Source organism: Ranitomeya imitator, chromosome 2 (genome assembly GCF_032444005.1).
Source record: "Ranitomeya imitator isolate aRanImi1 chromosome 2, aRanImi1.pri, whole genome shotgun sequence".
NCBI classification, from domain to species: Eukaryota; Metazoa; Chordata; class Amphibia; order Anura; family Dendrobatidae; genus Ranitomeya; species Ranitomeya imitator.
Genome location: NC_091283.1, coordinates 114,585,264 through 114,597,836, shown reverse-complemented (window position 1 = coordinate 114,597,836; position 12,573 = coordinate 114,585,264).

Below are 12,573 nucleotides of genomic sequence, written 5' to 3'. Positions count from 1 at the left end.
GGCCTAGTGGAAGGAGGGACCGCAGACAGGCTTCGAAGGCCTAACATAATAAATTTGGGCTGTAGGCACTTTGAATTCTCTTGCAGGGGTACACAGGCAGTGGGCACCATTGGTGTTGTCAGCGGTGGCCGATTGTAATGAGTGTCTGCCAGTTAGTAGTCCCAAAAAATAAATACATGTTAATGTCTCGCATTACAACAAAAAGAAAAACCAAAAGGGTGCAATCATTAGGTACAGGGGTGGGCTCCTCTGCGTAGTTTCAGACCTAGTAATTTGGCACAAAGTATTTACTTGGGTAAATATAGGACACTGCCCCTGACTATGTTAAGTACCATCATACATGTCAACACAATGGTATTGTCAGTGGCAGGAATTTACGGATGTCAGCGCATAGACTAAACATAGGTGGAACTGTGAGAGATAATTGTGCAAGTGGTAGAGCAATGTTTGAGCTGGGGGTGGGGGAACTCTCTTGTGGCCGGCGGTACATGCCCAGGGCCCCTCATGTTACAACAGTGTGTCTGACATTGGGTGCGCACCACCACTGCCAGAGACACTTTATTGTACTATGAGGGACCCAGTGGCAGTGCCGTAGACCAAAAGCGGGCACACCCCCTCTTCAGACAAACAGCACTCTCACGGTGCTTGCGCCAAGTGGCGATACCATGGCCCCGTGTGGGGAGTTTGGCCATTTAGGGAGGTGTAAACATGTCATATGCTGGACAATCAGCTGCTGCAAATTACGAGATTGGTAATGTCATTCAGAGTAGTCCACAGGCAATACCTTTTCATAGGAAAGCTAGGTGTCGGCCGGGCAAGGTGGGGCAAAAGAATTCGAAATCCAGTTGTGGTTCATTTTCATGAAGGTTAGATCATCAACATTTTGGGTAGCCAGACGAGTCCTTTTTTCGGTTAATATTGAACCTGCAGCACTGAATACTCTTTCTGATAGGACACTAGCTGCCGGGCAAGCAAGCTCCTGCAATGCATATTCTGCCAATTCTGGCCAGGTGTCTAATTTGGATGCCCAGTAATCAAATGGGAATGACGGTTGAGGTAGAACATCGATAAGGGATGAAAAATAGTTAGTAACCATACTGGACAAATGTTGTCTCCTGTCACTTTGAATTGATGCAGCAGTACCTGTCCTGTCTGCGGTCATAGCAAAATCACTCCACAACCTGGTCAGAAAACCCCTCTGTCCAACGCCACTTTGGATTTCGGCACCTCTAACACTTCTGGTCTGCTGCCCCCTGCTGCTCGTGTGAGAACGATCACGGGCGCTGTGTGCTGGGAATGCCTGAAGCAAACGGTCAACAAGCGTTGATTGTTTGGTTGCTAATATTAGTTCCAAGTTGTCATGTGGCATAATATTTTGCAATTTGCCTTTATAGCGAGGATCAAGAAGGCAGGCCAACCAGTAATCGTCATCGTTCATCATTTTCGTAATGCGTGTGTCCCTTTTGAGGATACGTAAGGCATGATCCGCCATGTGTGCCAAAGTTCCAAACTAATACCTCACAAATTTTTTTTTATTTTTTTTGTGTTTTTTGCACTATTTTTCGGGGTGCAGTTGGGCCCATTTTTGTCTTGTAAACTGTGGTGTCTGTTCACATGGGGTGCATTTGGATAGCGCTGGGCAGGCCCGCCTGATCTAATAGAAGGGTGTCACTACTAGGCTTGCCTGGATGCTGTGCATCTCCATTGTGTGAACAGCGCCACATACAAGTCTTTTATGTGCAGCATTGTGCCAAGCAGCCACCCCCTCCATTAGTTTGGTAGGTTGAGAGTGGCTGCCTCATCGGTTATGCTGCACCTGTGTAGTCTCCATCTTAACCACATGGGTCCACTGCATCCTGATAGTGCATTTGTTTAGAGGCCTAGGCAGGTAAGAAGCTCTGCCTCGTTTTGCTGTTTTTTCCAAAGTTCCAGTTGTCAAATCTGCGGTTGTGCTTGGTTGAGGGGCAGTTTCAGGCAAATCTACATCACCACCTCGTCCTCCTCCTCCAGTTTGCCGACTACCTCGTCCTGTACACTGCCCTGAACAGACAATGGCTGACTGTCGTCAAGGCTTTCTTCTTCCTCGGCTGCAGATGCCTGCTCCTTTATGTGCGTCAACCTTTGCATCAGCAGCCGCATTAGGGTGATGCTCATGCTTATTATGGCGTTGTCTGCACTAACCAGCCGTGTGCATTCCTCAAAACACTGAAGGACTTGACACATGTCTTGTATCTTCGACCACTGCACACCTGACAACTCCATGTCTGCCATCATACTGCCTGCCCGTGTATGTGTATCCTCCCACAAAAACATAACAGCCCGCCTCTGTTCGCACAGTCTCTGAAGCATGTGCAGTGTTGAGTTCCACCTTGCTGCAACATCTATGATTAGGCGATGCTGGGGAAGGTTCAAAGACCGCTGATAGGTCTGCATACGGCTGGAGTGTACGGGCGAACGGCGGATATGTGAGCAAAGTCCGCGCACTTTGAGGAGCAGGACAGAAAACCCCGGATAACTTTTCAGGAAGCACTGCACCACCAGGTTTAAGGTGTGAGCCAGGCAAGGAATGTGTTTCGGTTGGGAAAGGGAGATGGCAGCCATGAAATTCCTTCCGTTATCACTCACTACCTTGCCTGCCTCAAGATCTACTGTGCCCAGCCACGACTGCGTTTCTCTCTGCAAGAACTCAGACAGAACTTCCGCGGTGTGTCTGTTGTCGCCCAAACACTTCATAGCCAATACAGCCTGCTGACGCTTGCCAGTAGCTGCCCCATAATGGGACAACTGGTGTGCAACAGTGCCAGCTGCGGATGGAGTGGTTTGGCGACTGCGGTCTGTGGACGAGCTCTCGCTTCTGCAGAAGGACGAAGAGGAGGAGGAGGAGGAGTGGGTGCGAACACCTACAGCCAACTGTTTCCTAGACCGTGGGCTAGGCAGAACTGTCCCGAAATTGATGTCCCCTGTGGACCCTGCATCCACCACATTCACCGGACACGTAACGTCCCTGGCCATGCCTACTGGTCCATGCATCTGTTGTCAGGTGCACCTTTGTACTCACAGATTGCCTGAGTGCATGGACGATGCGCTCTTTAACATGCTGGTGGAGGGCTGGGATGGCTTTTCTCGAAAAGAAGTGTCGACTGGGTAGCTCGTAGCATGGTACAGCGTAGTCCATCAGGGCTTTGAAAGCTTCACTTTCAACTAACCGGTAGGGCATCATCTCTAACGAGATTAGTCTAGCTATGTGGGCGTTCAAACCCTGTGTACGCAGATGCGAGAATAAGTACTTCCTTTTTCTAACCAGAGTCTCATGTAGGGTGAGCTGGACTGGAGAGCTGGAGATCGTGGAACTAGCGGGTGTGCCGGTGGACATGGCAGAATGAGAGAGTCGGTTGGAGACGGTATTGTTTCCACCTGTGCCCTAGATGCAGTGTTTCCTACTACGAAACTGGTGATTCCCTGACCCTGACTGCTTTGGCCTGGCAAAGAAACCTGCACAGATACTGCAGGTGGTGCGGAAAATGGTGGCCTTACAGTGACGGCAGGGATGTAGCGTTGCTGACTAGCTTCATTGGCCGAGGGTGCTACAACCTTAAGGGACGTTTGGTAGTTAGTCCAGGCTTGCAAATGCATGGTGGTTAAATGTCTATGCATGCAACTTGTATTGAGACTTTTCAGATTCTGACCTCTGCTTAAGGTAGTTGAACATTTTTAGCAAAGAAGAAAAAAAGCCAGCTCACCAAGTAGCCACCGCAGGAGCACGGAACCCAACGCTGATCCACGCGGTCATCTCATGTAGAAAAGAAAAAATCGTTCCAGCTCCAAATAGTAAAATCCAAATTCCAACTTTATTAAGCCAATATAAAAACAACGGTGGACATATGCTCTACATGTGCATATCAGGACACGAGCAACGCGTTTCGATCCTACACGGATCTTTATCAAAGCTACATATGAAATGGTCATCAACCAATATATAGACCCTATATACCAATGGCATTCAAATGAACGGTCACATGATCGTATGGGCGGTCCTTCATGAATACACATAGTAATGAAAAAAAAAAAAAAAAAAAGAAAAAAAAAGGAAAAAAAAAAAAAAAAAGAGAGAAAAAAAAAGAAAAAAGGAAAACACACTATGATAAAAACAAATCTGTGATAAACCACATAGCAACAACATATATAAACACATTCTAATAATGAAACATTAATTCGTTACGTCTATTCAAACCTGTGGGAGATCGAGTGCTGAGATGGTAAATCCAAAAGGCCTCACGGGTATGGAGGCAACGAATAATGTCTCCACCCCGTAGAGGTTTATTAACACGTTCAATCCCGTATGCCCGAAAGAATTTGGTGCTGCGAGCATGAGCAGTTACAAAGTGTCTGGAAGCCGCTGATAAGGTACGTGTAGATTCACCTGTATAACCTATATCATAAAGATGTTAATTGATACGAATTTTCAACTTTCGTGACGTACATCCAACATAGGACAACTGACATGCAGTACAATCAATTTTGTAAATAACACATTTAGTATTGCAGTTAATATACTGCTTGATATTAAAACATTGTGTGTTATTATAATTAGAATTTTTTTTGGTAATAACAGCATGTGCGCATGTTCTACAGTTATTAGTACCGCACTTGAAAAAACCATTGCACTCTAGCCATGTTTTATTTCTTTTTTTATCTGTGCAGAATAAACTCGGACAAGACAAGATCTGACAAGAGACAGATCACATAAAGCTGCTCAGGTGTTCTCTAATGATATGGAGGAATGTATTGTGGCACCTGACTTGCATGATGGTTTAAAAAGTCTGGAAAAACTTACTGCAAGAGACTAAGATTTGGTGGGATCAAACAACGTTGAATAACTATATTTCCAAAGATATGGTCCCAAGGGGACTGCGCATTAAAAAATTACCCACCACCGTTTATTCCATGGAATTTATAGATGAATGGAATACTCTTTTAAGCAATTGTTCTTTGAATCTCATGAGACTAATTGTCAAGCATGAAGAGGTTAAACTGAGGGAAGTTCAGCAAGAAATGGAGGCTGTTAATTTGTCCCTGGTTCAATTTAAAACTATGGCACAGTTTGATTCTCTTGTTAATAAAATGCAGGACAATGTGAATGCTTTGGAAGAGGACATTATGGAGAGAAAAAAACGCAAGTTTGCCCGAGATCTCAATGACTATGCCACTAAAAAAGTCTATGAGTGGGGCCAATGGGAGCACGGCAATAGGACCCCTAGGTCCATTTTGAAAAGCAGCTCAGGTAACCGTAGACAACTAGCCAAACCGCATGTCAATTTCAACTCATCTGATCCTGAGTCATCGGACAATAATCCCAGCATGTCAGATGAGTCATCGGGAGAATCTGTATTTGGAGCTAGAAAGAAGTTTTTTCGTCACTCAAAAAACGCAAAAGGCGTGGTGGCAGGAAGCACCACAGAAGCATACGGAATTGTGACTCGTCGGAAGAAACGTCTGTTCAAATAAATTCTACGGCTAATAACAATGTTTTGAATTTATCATCAAGGACTCTGACACAAGATCAACTCGAGGTTCTGTCTCTGGGTCTGAATTTTGTGCCCAATCAGAACTTTGACTTATTTTCTACAATTTTAGATATCAACAAGTTTGTCCGAAACCTTACTGTGAAAAAACACTTGCTGAATAATATGGACAACACAGATGGTATTAATCCTGATGAACATATTTGCCGTGACACAGGTTTGATTAATGAGTTTTTGGGTATGAATTTTTCAGAGCAAGTCGCTTTGGTTTCTTTACAGTCTCTTGATATGGAGAATCGGGTTGATAATGTTATTATAGATCATTCCCCTAGTTTTGTAACGAAAAATCCATATTTTTATCCAGTCCATGCTAGATCTGACTGCATGGACAGATTTCAGGAGATTGTGGAGAGAGAACTAAAAAAGCTGAGTGATAATCTCACCTCTGTTAATGGTAATTACCAGTCTGGCAATTTCTCCTATAGACAACGCAAAGCGCTACATGAACTCAAAGAAATGGATGACATTGTGATTAAGATGTCAGATAAGGGTGGATTGGTGGTTGTATTAAATTCTACAGATTATTGCTCTAAAATCATGGAATTGCTGTCTGACACACTAGTGTATGATAAACTGAGTTGTGACCCTTCGGTTAAATTTAAAGTAAAGGTGGACAAAATTATTGAGGAAGGGCACAGCATTGGTGTATTATCTGTGAAACAAAAAGAGTATATGATTGTGGACAATCCTGTGTGCCCAATCCTTCATGGTCTCCCCAAAGTCCATAAGAGCGATGTGATTCCACCCATGAGGCCAATAGTGTCAGGCATTGGCTCAGCAAATGAGCACCTGTGTGAATGGGTAGACTCAGTATTGCAGCCTCTGGTACGTAGAATTCCTGGTTATTTGAGAGACTCCAAAGAGGTATTAAAAGTCTTCTCTGACAAATTATGGTTGCCCAACTATTCATGGCTATGCTGCGATGTCATCTCATTATACACATGTATCCCACACAAATTGGCTATGCATGCTATTCAATTTCATTTGGATCATTTCACTAATTATTCGTTTGATTTAAAAAATTTCATTTTACAGGCAATTCTTTTTCTGATGACACATAATTTTTTTTCGTTTAATGGTAATTTTTTTTTGCAAAAATCAGGCGTGGCTATGGGCGCTAAATTCGCACCATCTCTAGCTAACCTTGTAATGGCCTTTTGGGAGTACGAATTTATTTTTTCAGCATCCAATCCTTTTCTGTCATGTTTGATATGGTATGGCAGATATATTGATGACCTACTAATTATTTGGGGGTCCGATATATCTGTCATACCTAAATTCATTGAATATTTGAATTCCAATCAATACAACATTCGTTTCACATACAGGCAAGATCCGGCTCATATTCAATTTTTGGATTTAAAATTAAAAGGTATAAATAATTGTTTCATTTCTACTAGCACATACCATAAGTCATTAAGTGGAAACACTATACTACATGCCAGCAGCGGCCACCCCAGACACACCATCCGGTCTGTGCCGGTTGGTGAATTTGTTAGAATTAAACGTAATTGTAGCGATCAGGGTGATTTAAATGCGGAGATAGATTTGGTCTCTAGCAAATTGAAACGTCGTAACTATCCAGATTGGACACTCAAAAGAGCTAAAAAGATTCTCGATAATAAAAATCGTGAAGATCTTATTGCACGGAAAGAGAAGAAAATATCAACATCGACATCTCCCACATACAGAAAGCCCTATGTGTGCTTTCAATTCAGTCGACAATTTTACCAAATTAAAGGGATCATAAATAAATTGCTTCCCATATTATATGAGGATGCAAATTTAGCAGAAATTTTGAAAACTGGTGTCAATGTTGTTGCAAGAAAAGCACCATCTATAGGTAACAGAGTCTCACCGAGTTTTTTCTGCACAGATAAAAAAAGAAATAAAACATGGCTAGAGTGCAATGGTTTTTTCAAGTGCGGTACTAATAACTGTAGAACATGCGCACATGCTGTTATTACCAAAAAAAATTCTAATTATAATAACACACAATGTTTTAATATCAAGCAGTATATTAACTGCAATACTAAATGTGTTATTTACAAAATTGATTGTACTGCATGTCAGTTGTCCTATGTTGGATGTACGTCACGAAAGTTGAAAATTCGTATCAATGAACATCTTTATGATATAGGTTATACAGGTGAATCTACACGTACCTTATCAGCGGCTTCCAGACACTTTGTAACAGCTCATGCTCACAGCACCAAATTCTTTCGGGCATACGGGATTGAACGTGTTAATAAACCTCTACGGGGTGGAGACATTATTCGTTGCCTCCATACCCGTGAGGCCTTTTGGATTTACCATCTCAGCACTCGATCTCCCACAGGTTTGAATAGACGTAACGAATTAATGTTTCATTATTAGAATGTGTTTATATATGTTGTTGCTATGTGGTTTATCACAGATTTGTTTTTATCATAGTGTGTTTTTCTCTTTTTTCTTTTTTTTTTTTCATTACTATGTGTATTCATGAAGGACCGCCCATACGATCATGTGACCGTTCATTTGAATGCCATTGGTGTATAGGGTCTATATATTGGTTGATGACCATTTCATATGTAGCTTTGATAAAGATCCGTGTAGGATCGAAACGCGTCGCTCGTGTCCTGATATGCACATGTAGAGCATATGTCCACCGTTGTTTTTATATTGGCTTAATAAAGTTGGAATTTGGATTTTACTATTTGGAGCTGGAACGATTTTTTCTTTTCTTCAGTTGAACATTTTTGACAGATGACTTTGCGCTGATCAATAGGATGTTGTTTAAAAAAATGCCAGATTGCACTCTTTCGAGCCTCGGATCCCTTTTCAGGCATTGCAGACTGAGCTTTAACCGGATGGCCACGCTGTCCTCCAACAGTTTTTGGCTTTGCATCGCGTTTTGTCCCATCTACGGGCCCGGCAGATGGAACCTGTTGCTATGTTGATGCCTGCTGCGGCCCCTCCTCCTCCGCTTCAGAACTACTGCCGCCTGCACCCTGTTCCCCCAATGGCTGCCAATCGGGGTCAACAACTGGGTCATCTATAACCTCCTCTTCTAGCTCGTGCGCAACTTCGTCTGTGTCACCGTGTAAGTCGGTGGTAGAGCGTTCGTGACGGGGCAACATAGTCTCATCAGGGTCTGATTCTGGATCAGTACCCTGCGAGGGCAATGTTGTGGTCTGAGTCAAAGGACCAGCATAGTAGTCTGGCTGTGGCTGTGCATCAGTGCACTCCATGTCAGATTCAACTTGTAATGGGCATGGCCTGTTAACTGCATCACTTTCTAGGCCAGGGACGGTATGTGTAAAGAGCTCCATGGAGTAACCTGTTGTGTCACCTGCTGCATCCTTCTCTGTTGTTGTTTTTGCTGAAGAGGACAAGGAAGCGACTTGTCCCTGACCGTGAACATCCACTAACGACGCGCTGCTTTTACATTTACCAGTTTCAAAAGAGGAGGCAAAAGAGCTAGAGGCTGAGTCTGCAAGGTAAGCCAAAACTTGCTCTTGCTGCTCCAGCTTTAAAAGCGGTTTTCCTACTCCCAGAAAAGGGAGCGTTCGAGGCCTTCTGTAGCCAGACGACGAACCTGGCTCCACAGCTCCAGACTTAGGTGCAATATTTTTTTTCCCACGATCACCTGATGCTCCACTACCACAACCATCATTACCAGCTGACAATGAACGCCCACGGCCACGACCTCTTCCACCAGACTTCCTCATTGTTTTAAAAACTTAACCAAAGTAACGGTATTTGTTGCTGTAAAACAACTTACACGGTGAGCTATAAATTCAGTATGATTTAGATATCCCTTTACAGGTGGGTGAGACCGCAAGGAAAATCAGGCACAATGTTACACACTCTGTTTTCGGTGGCACCAAATGAGAGAGATGCCATACAAGCAGGACTGTCACTCAAGCACAAATGTCAATATTGATCTCCCACTATTTTTTTTTATTTTTTCAGGGAGAATTTAGAAACAAAATTAAAAAAAAATAGGTTTTGTATGGCCCACTATTTGAGAGAGAGAGATGGCACACCCAGGAGTCAAGACTGGCACACAAGCAGAAAGGGCAATATTAATCTCCCACTGATTTTTTTTTATTTTTTCAGGGAGACTTTAGAAACAAAATTAAAAAAAATGATTTTTTCAGGGAGAATTTAGAAACCAAATAAAAAAAATGATTTTTTCAGGGAGAATTTAGAAATCAAATAAAAAAAAAAATAGGCTTTCTATGGCCCACTATTTGAGAGAGAGAGATGGCACACCCAGGAGTCAGGAGTGGCACACAAGCAGAAAGGGCAATATTAAACTCCCACTGATTTTTTTTTTATTTTTTCAGGGAGACTTTAGAAACCAAATAAAAAAAATGATTTTTTCAGGGAGAATTTAGAAACAAAATAAAAAAAAAATAGGTTTTGTATGGCCCACTATTTGAGAGAGAGAGATGGCACACCCAGGAGTCAAGACTGGCACACAAGCAGAAAGGGCAATATTAATCTCCCACTGATTTTTTTTTAATTTTTTCAGGGAGACTTTAGAAACCAAAAAAAAAAAAGATTTTTTCAGGGAGAATTTAGAAACCAAATAAAAAAAAATGATTTTTTCAGAGAGAATTTAGAAACCAAATAAAAAAAAAATAGGCTTTCTATGGCCCACTATTTGAGAGAGAGAGATGGCACACCCAGGAGTCAAGACTGGCACACAAGCAGAAAGGGCAATATTAATCTCCCACTGATTTTTTTTTAGTTTTTCAGGGAGAATTTAGAAACCAAATTAAAAAAAAATAGTCTTTCTATGGCCCACTATTTGAGAGAGAGAGATGGCACACTGTTATGTTTGCTAATGACAGGTGTTATGAAGGCAATCCAGAAACACAGTGTGCTTAGCGATCAGAGCGCACACAGTGATCTGACATATACCCAAAAATACAAGAACGAGCTCTGAGACGTGGAAACTCTGTAGACCGCACACCTGATCCTATCCTAAACACAACTAAAAGCGGCTGTGGATTGCGCCTAACAACTACCTAGGCAACTCGGCACAGCCTAAGAAACTAGCTAGCCTGAAGATAGAAAAATAGGCCTGACTTGCCCCAGAGAAATTCCCCAAAGGAAAAGGCAGCCCCCCACATATAATGACTGTGAGTAAGATGAAAAGACAAAACGTAGGGATGAAATAGATTAAGCAAAGTGGGGCCCGATATTCTAGGACAGAGCGAGGACAGTAAAGCGAACTTTGCAGTCTACAAAAAACCCTAAAGCAAAACCACGCAAAGGGGGCAAAAAAAACCCACCGTGCCGAACTAACGGCACGGCGGTACACCCTTTGCGTCTCAGAGCTTCCAGCAAAACAAAAGACAAGCTGGACAGAAAAAAAGCAACAAAAAAGCAAAAGCACTTAGCTATACAGAGCAGCAGGTCACAGGAACAATCAGGAGAAGCTCAGATCCAACACTGAAACATTGACAAGGAGCAAGGATAGCAGCATCAGGCGGAGTTAAGTAATGAAGCAGTTAACGAGCTCACCAGAACACCTGAGGGAGGAAGCTCAGAAGCTGCAGTACCACTTGTGACCACAGGAGTGAATTCAGCCACAGAATTCACAACAGTACCCCCCCCCTTGAGGAGGGGTCACCGAACCCTCACCAGAGCCCCCAGGCCGACCAGGATGAGCCGCATGAAAGGCACGAACAAGATCGGAAGCATGAACATCAGAGGCAAAAACCCAGGAATTATCTTTCTGAGCATAACCCTTCCATTTAACCAGATACTGGAGTTTCCGTCTAGAAACACGAGAATCCAAAATCTTCTCCACAATATACTCCAATTCCCCCTCCACCAAAACCGGGGCAGGAGGCTCAACAGATGGAACCATAGGTGCCACGTATCTCCGCAACAACGACCTATGGAATACATTATGTATGGAAAAGGAGTCTGGGAGGGTCAAACGAAAAGACACAGGATTGAGAACCTCAGAAATCCTATACGGACCAATAAAACGAGGTTTAAATTTAGGAGAGGAAACCTTCATAGGAATATGACGAGAAGATAACCAAACCAGATCCTCAACACGAAGTCGGGGACCCACACGGCGTCTGCGATTAGCGAAAAGTTGAGCTTTCTCCTGGGACAAGATCAAATTGTCCACTACCTGAGTCCAGATCTGCTGCAACCTATCCACCACAGAATCCACACCAGGACAGTCCGAAGACTCAACCTGTCCTGAAGAGAAACGAGGATGGAACCCAGAATTGCAAAAAAATGGAGAAACCAAGGTAGCCGAGCTGGCCCGATTATTAAGGGCGAACTCAGCCAACGGCAAAAAGGACACCCAATCATCCTGGTCTGCAGAAACAAAACATCTCAGATATGTTTCCAAGGTCTGATTGGTTCGTTCGGTCTGGCCATTAGTCTGAGGATGAAAAGCCGAGGAAAAGGATAGGTCAATGCCCATCCTACCACAAAAGGCTCGCCAAAACCTTGAAACAAACTGGGAACCTCTGTCAGAAACAATATTCTCAGGAATGCCATGCAACCGAACCACATGCTGAAAGAACAAAGGTACCAAATCAGAGGAGGAAGGCAATTTAGCCAAGGGCACCAGATGGACCATTTTAGAAAAGCGATCACAGACCACCCAAATGACTGACATCTTTTGAGAAACGGGAAGGTCAGAAATGAAATCCATCGAAATATGTGTCCAAGGCCTCTTTGGGACCGGCAAGGGCAAAAGCAACCCACTGGCACGAGAACAGCAGGGCTTAGCCCTAGCACAAATCCCACAGGACTGCACAAAAGTACGTACATCCCGTGACAGAGATGGCCACCAGAAGGATCTAGCCACTAACTCTCTGGTACCAAAGATTCCAGGATGACCAGCCAACACCGAACAATGAAGTTCAGAGATAAGTTTATTAGTCCACCTATCAGGGACGAACAGTTTCTCTGCTGGACAACGATCAGGTTTATTCGCCTGAAATTTTTGCAGCACCCGCCGCAA